Source organism: Cupressus sempervirens, chromosome 3 (genome assembly GCF_028749045.1).
Source record: "Cupressus sempervirens isolate cs-2001-9-10 chromosome 3, ASM2874904v1, whole genome shotgun sequence".
Classification (NCBI taxonomy): Eukaryota; Viridiplantae; Streptophyta; class Pinopsida; order Cupressales; family Cupressaceae; genus Cupressus; species Cupressus sempervirens.
Genome location: NC_143120.1, coordinates 506,668,258 through 506,675,338, shown reverse-complemented (window position 1 = coordinate 506,675,338; position 7,081 = coordinate 506,668,258). Strand labels below are relative to the sequence as shown.

At 36.5% G+C, this 7,081-nt stretch overlaps 1 pseudogene; it reads right to left on the bottom strand.

Moving 5' to 3' along the window:
* Nucleotides 1–1,949: 1,949 nt before the first annotated feature.
* LOC149567406 (putative glucose-6-phosphate 1-epimerase pseudogene) overlaps nt 1,950–7,081 on the bottom strand; it is a 107,290-nt pseudogene continuing 102,158 nt past the window's right edge.

The following is a 7,081-nucleotide window of genomic DNA, read 5'->3' as shown; positions in this document are numbered from 1 at the left end:
AAGATTGGAACCAACTAGTTCCATAGTGAAAACTGGAACCCCTTCAATAGATGAAAGAAAGAAAGATATAGACCAAGATGAATTCCCAGATCTAATCTCAGAATGACATGTGTCCACTTGAAATTCCATCCCTTGCAACTGAATAACCTCTCTCTTCTTTCTACCCCTGATCTGATTTTTCTTTTCATCATTATACTGTAACTAACTTGAAATATCTCCTATTCAATGATGAAAACTATTCTATTTGCCAAAATATTTGAAAACATATAGAATGTTGATAAAATCCCCATTTAACTGACTTAAAAGTGATCAAATTCAACCCCAACTACATTTTCACTATCTTTTACCTACATTCAGGTTATTTCCATGCTAGAAATCAGTTTTGAACTTCGACACCAGAATATAGTTGAAAATTAGGAATCTAGGACAAAACCTCCTATATTTTGAACAGACTACTTCCTATGTGAAAACAAACTCCAAAATTAGAAAGTTATTCTTCTCTTGATTTCGGTGATATATAATATGCCTGTATTCGCCTCTCAGAAACTCTCTAAATATCAGTTTGAAAAATGTACCCCTTACATGGCCTCTAGTTTGCAGCTTTAAATTTGAAAAATTAAAAATATTCTAATGTTCATACTTTAGAAAATGACCACTTTTGCATTTAAAAAACAATGCATGCATCCCTTTTTGAAAAACATTTTAAAATATTTTCTTTTTTGTCCTCACCCTACAACTTTAGGGTCAAACCTTGTTTGACCAGCTGCCATGTGGTAGTGCCTTATTGGTTGATTTTTGCCACTAGGTGCCACATCACCTTGGGTCAACACCTGCATGTCATTGACACATCATCATTGGGTAGGTTCGCCGCCACTTGTCACTTTCCCACTTACCTGCATTACTTAACCTTCGAGCAACTTTCTTTTGCGAGGATGTGCTAATCGTTCGATCCTGCCACGTGTCATGATCTTAGCATTTAGTTCAAAACTTTCTATTTTGGCACCACTTCACTTCATTTGCAACCTGCTGCCACTTGTCACTTTCTTGCCTACTTGCATTTCTTAATGATCAGGCAATTTTGTTTTGCGAGCATGCGCTAGACCTCCAATGCAGACACGTGTCATCATTTGGGTGCATCTCTATTTTTGGTGCCACATCATCCCATGCATACATTGGTTCAAAATTTTTTGCGTCATCTTCTAGCCTGGCCACGAGGGGGTCTACTGCGTGAGCCTTGCCTTTTCAAAAGGTGCTTGTCTTAAGACATTAAGCTTATTGTGTCTTTTAGTATTTAAACACTTAAAAAGCCCTCCCATGAGCAATGTGGGATATATGTGATTTCTTGGTTGTCCCTCTGTTCTTCCTTGTCTACAGCTTGTTTCCTAAGTGAAGCTTTTGATGTGTGGTGCTCTGCCTTTGGCGTGGATTCTCTATTTCTTGCTGCCACTTATTTGTATATGGCTTCTTTCTTTGGCATTTTTTTTCTTTTATTTATGAGTGGTCTCTACCTCTTCCTTTTAGTTGGGGATTTTCCTTTTAGTTGGGGATTTTCCTTCTTGGTGGCTTCTCAACATTCCCTGCTATTGACGTGGATTGTGGACTGCCCCATTTTGTAGTGCTTTGCCTTTGACATATGTATTATGGTATTTCAATTCCTTTTGATGTTCATCCATTGCTACACAATTGAAGAAAATAGGGGAAAACATAAACATTTGGGCAAGGCCATCCCTGTTCTTGAATACTTCTACATTTGTTGTGGCCCTTTTCCTTTCAAATGCACGGGCAACTTTTTATTTGCTATGTGGTTCATTACCTATGGGTTTTTAAACTCCCTTTGTTTGGCGCTTGTGAGACTTGCTCTTCAAACTCACAAGGGTTCTCCTTTGTACTTGCTGCTTTCCTTTGTTAGATGTTGTGACTCCCCTATTTTCATGCAAAATATTTAGTCATTACTTATGGCTTCCCTTTCTACACAGCTTCAAACATGCTGTGGGCTTCTTTCCCATGAACGTAGAGTAGAGTGCAGTCTCCTCATGCTGTGGCTTCATGCATTGATGCTGCCTTTTCACGTGTTCCCTTGGCTGGCTTTGTTGATGGGCACCTTTAACATGCATGGGAGTTTTCTTTTGATGATTAATAATTGCAAGTGACTGTGAGGTGCTCAAGTAGATTCAATCCACCTCATAATCAAAAGTAATAGAATCTACTTGCTCTGTGTAGCGCTGACAGTCCAGAAGATTATCAAAATAGTCCAAGGTTTCCAATCCTTCAACTTTCACATCACTGTTATTAGAAATAGACAAATGGGTATGCAAAGAAAGGGTGAAGGTGAAAGGCTTGTTGTTAGTATTTCTCACTTGTGATGTCAGTTGAAGTTTCCCTACTCCCAAGGTCATTCTCAATCTCAGTTCAAAATTGTTAGGCCAAATCTTCATATCCTCATTTGTAGGTTTTACAAGTAGATCAATTGCAACCATATCATTGTTAGGGGGAAGATGTGGGTTAGGATCTATAACCCACTTTCTACTCCTTGCAAATTCATGCCTCTCCAATGAACCCATATTCCCAAATTGTGGAAAACAGATAGCAATCCCTCCTTTCACTGGCTTTGGTGGCTTGAAGACAACCTTACTGCTAATGAAAAGTAAATCTTCTCCATTTTCACTCTTGCATGAGGTCACTTGTCCACCATACAAAAATACTAGAATTCCTTTGTGAACAAGAGCTATAAGTGTCTCGAATAAAGGTTTCCCAAACAAGATGTGTGTTCGAGCTCATCCCTAAATTGAGAACTTTTGAATGAGGCATTGAAATGCATCATAGTATCATGAGTAAAGGATTTTTTCATATGATGTAATTGTGAGTAGCTCTTGGGGTCTACATCATTGAGATGCTAAGAAAACAAACTTAAAACCATACCCAATTTATGCACTATAGTCATAGAGCAACCCCAGCTTATCACTAGCATCATCACTTTATCAGCTCTAATAACAAGAAAAATCCTCTTGACTTGATCTTAAGAAGAAAATTTTCAAAACCTATATACCTCCTTAAGTTTTAGAAGGTGATGGATTCTTTGATACATTTCTACTAATCATGATCATTTTTGTCTTTAAATATTTTCAATCTCATGACATCTTATCAACCTGGCAAAATAAGTCGGGCCCCAAAGTGGGTCCAACTAATTTTTTTTCATTTCTGGACACCTGAATTTCCAAATTGATCCATTCAACTTGTCATCTTAATTAGAATCAAATTTGATTATTGAACCATCAATTACAACTTATTTTACCGTTAATCTACAAATTGTCAATTTAATGCTAGAGGGTCTTTTGACCGGCTTTGAAAACTAACCCAAACCTTTGACCGAGTCTAAAATCAAACATAATGATTCTTTGTCCCACATACTTGAACCCTATTGAATCTAACCTCATGAAAAAATATAAGTCAAAAGATATTGACTGATGAAGTTACCCCTTTAAAATCACCTACACATAAACATGTTAAAAAACACTAAATTGTGTTTAGGTTTGGCTTCAAAAACTAGGTAAACCGACACTTGGGGAACTAAAAATTGGGGCATAGGTTCACTACCACAAGGAGAGTATAAATATGCAATTTGGGCTCATTATGAATAACTAGGCATAAATTGCGAGCGTTCAAAGTGGGTTACTTAGAAAATGCAGACTGGAAACACTAATAGAAATTTTTTTTTCAAATGGAATTTACTTGGGAAAGTGTGTAGATGGATTTGTCATGACTTGAAAATTGACACACTTAAAGTATATTTAGAGTAAAAAATAGTGGTACAATCCATTCAATCTCATCTATCATGGATTTCAAGTTATGACATCACAAATAGGGGTATTGACAAACCTGCACTTCTTGACACTAGTAAAAAGTTAGAAATTGCATTTGGAATCATGTTTGAAAACTAATCAAACAGATTCTTCATAAGCTCAAATTTGAAATGTGGCAAGTCTCTAACCTCCAAAATGAAACATAAAATAAATTTTAGCATTTTGGTCAATTGGGTCAAAGTTATAACAAGTGAAACATGGCCTTCTAGAATTATGAACAAGTTGTATTAGCATGACATCAATAAATGACCAACTTTGAGGGATTCAAAACCTAGACAAACGAACTTGAAATGACTCAAAATCCAAAACATAGGCTCTTAGGTATAGACACTAAATAATCCCAAAGTGACGAGTCATGAAACATAACTGGGTGCAACATATTCAATTGCAAACACAACCTCCTGTTGTTGTTTGACACAGGTGAAAATGTAGAGTTGATAATTGTTCAAAATAGGACTTTACAGAATGGCTCAGAATGTCAATTTAACTTTATGAAACATATAGACACACTGAATGGAAGGTTCTAGAAGCATTAAAGACCTCATAAGATTCTCAAATATAGTCGGGTACATAGGCATCAAAAAGCATTTATAGGGCTTAGTTTCTCAATGGTACTCAAAATTGGGGCTTCAATTTTTGAGTCCCAACAATATGATCTCTGGTTGTCGTTGATGGCTTGCTATCTAATTGTTGTTGATTTTTTTGATTGATGTTGTGATTTTTTTACTTGGATACCTTGGCTTTGGTTGATTTGATGTTTGAAATTTTGGCTAGGGTAGAACGTTTTTGATTTTTCAAAAAAATTGGATGCCCTGATTTGATATGGATATATTGCCCCCTCAAAAATGAAATTGGAAAAGAAATGAATGTGTGAAAATATATGAAAATTCCAATTTTATTTCTTAAATGTGAATAATGGAGAGATTAAGATGATCAAGTTGGTTTAGAACAATACCCAATTCATGAAAGTAAGCAAAAAGGTTCCAATGTTAGGTAAATAGATCAAAAAGGTGATATAAATGCTCCTAAGGAGGGTCAAATAGGTTAAAAAGCCTTTTACCCTTGTCATTTTTACACTTCCCTTTGACATTTGGCAATTTGGAGCTCTAAGCTAGTGAGGATGGTGGTTCCTTTATGAAAACATAGATTCGAGAGGGGTCGTAGGTACGAGCATCCAACTGACTATGGTGCCTTGGTAAGTCATTGAGATCCTCCATTGTTAAGATTTTTGCATGTATACCTAAGTTTTTGTGAATTTTGCATGAATATTTGTGGTAAATGTGGTAGTTTAACTTTTTCAATGAATTTATAGTTTCTTAGTGCATTTGAAATATTATAGCACTTTTCAATGATGTTTTAGTGCATATGATTAATGATTTAGTGCATATGAAAGCATAGGATAGGAGCACAATAGTGCATTCATTAGGAAAATAGTGCATATGTAGCCTTAAATAGTGCATCCAGATGTTTAGGTGTATTTGATTGATTTTATAGAACATATGCATTATGTTTTAACACTTTTGTTTCAAATAGCACTTAGGCATTATCAAACAACACATATGAGCATAGGGATAGTGCTTAGCCATCCTACAACACATTCGAGATATATAATATCACTTTTTAGGCTTTTTATAGTGCATGTGGCATTTTTAGCACATCCAATATGTTTTGTAGTGCATTTGTCCCATGAAATAGTGCAAATTGATTTTGAAGTGCATGTACTTGTTAAAATGGCACTAACGAGGACTTGAAGGGCAAAAATTAACTATGAAACACTGATTTAGTGTAAGATGATGCAAAAGACTAGATTCTAGTTTACTGAGTAGTGATTTGTTACAAATAAACAAACAATAGCGATAAGGTAGCCGAAAAGTGATGTTCTAGGATCAATTTGACAAAAGTGAGATAAAGAATGATGCACCAGCTCAGGATACAGAGTAGGGAAACAAACATGTCCAACTCAAGATAGAAAAAGACAATGTAATAGGTTTAAGATAGATCTAGTAGCAGATTAGCTAGAGATTGAGAGTAGGTTGATGAAGGATGATCACTTAGGATGAAAATTGATGTTATTGTTTGTTTGATGAAAATAGGTATGTGGGAAAAATCTGATGGTATGAGAATTGTATCCATGGCCCCTCGAGGTAGTAGAAAGATTATCAATTGAGGAGAAATAGGTGATTGACAGATGTGGGTTCACCTATTTATTACAAATACCCTAGTTCTGAGTGAATAGAGGGCTATTAATAGCTATGGCTAAGCGGTGACACTCGGACCACAACACCTTTCACCTGCCCATGGGTAAGATGACTATGATGTCAAATGATGTATATTGATTAATGCAGATCCTAACAGTGGGAGATTTGGTGTACTATGATTAGACTACAAATGGCATTGCATTCAAAGATTTATTTGGAGATGACAACATTGGGGATGATAGTGTACCTAGTTCTAGATGTTGCAATATGAGCCATTGCTTACAGTTTTGGCTGGATTGATAGGAGGGTTTTTGTTGCTAGACTAATGAGGGAAAGGATGTCCATTTGGATGGGGCTAGTTAGTATAGGATATGATTGATTAGCCATAGAGATTTGCATGGGGTAGCTGCATTTTGGCCAGCTTATATCATGACTTGCATTAGGTTGTATTTACCTGAGCTTCATCGCTACTAGTAGGTGTGATATTGTTATAGCTATGGACATGGGAGAATCTACCCATTACTCATCCGATATGTGTATGAAAATGTCCTCAAGATATGTCTTACATATATACTTACTCTGGTGTGATCATGCAGCCTCATCCAGGAAAGATAGAGTATTGGCAACGAATTTTGGATGATATTGATGAGGTCATATGGAGAACATACAAGTTTACTGAGCCATGGGATGAGGATGAGGATGAGATGGTATATTTCTTTGGCTCAAGATATTTTCTTGGCAAGGTTCCTGCGGTGATAGAGAGATTTTGTTTTAGGCAAGTTGTGAGATGGTTTGGGCAATGATAGGGCATGCCATAGGGATCAACACATTATGCCCGAGTTCAGTCAGAGAGGGCAGTATGGGGGCTGACCTTGGAGTATGAGGCTTATCTAGAGGTCTTTCTATAGATGATAGATACACCACAACCATGGGAATTGAAAGATGGAGAGGAAGATGTAGGGATGGAGGGGGACTGTGCATGATGGTTTTTTGAGCATCCATTTTTGAGGTGCATGGATCTAG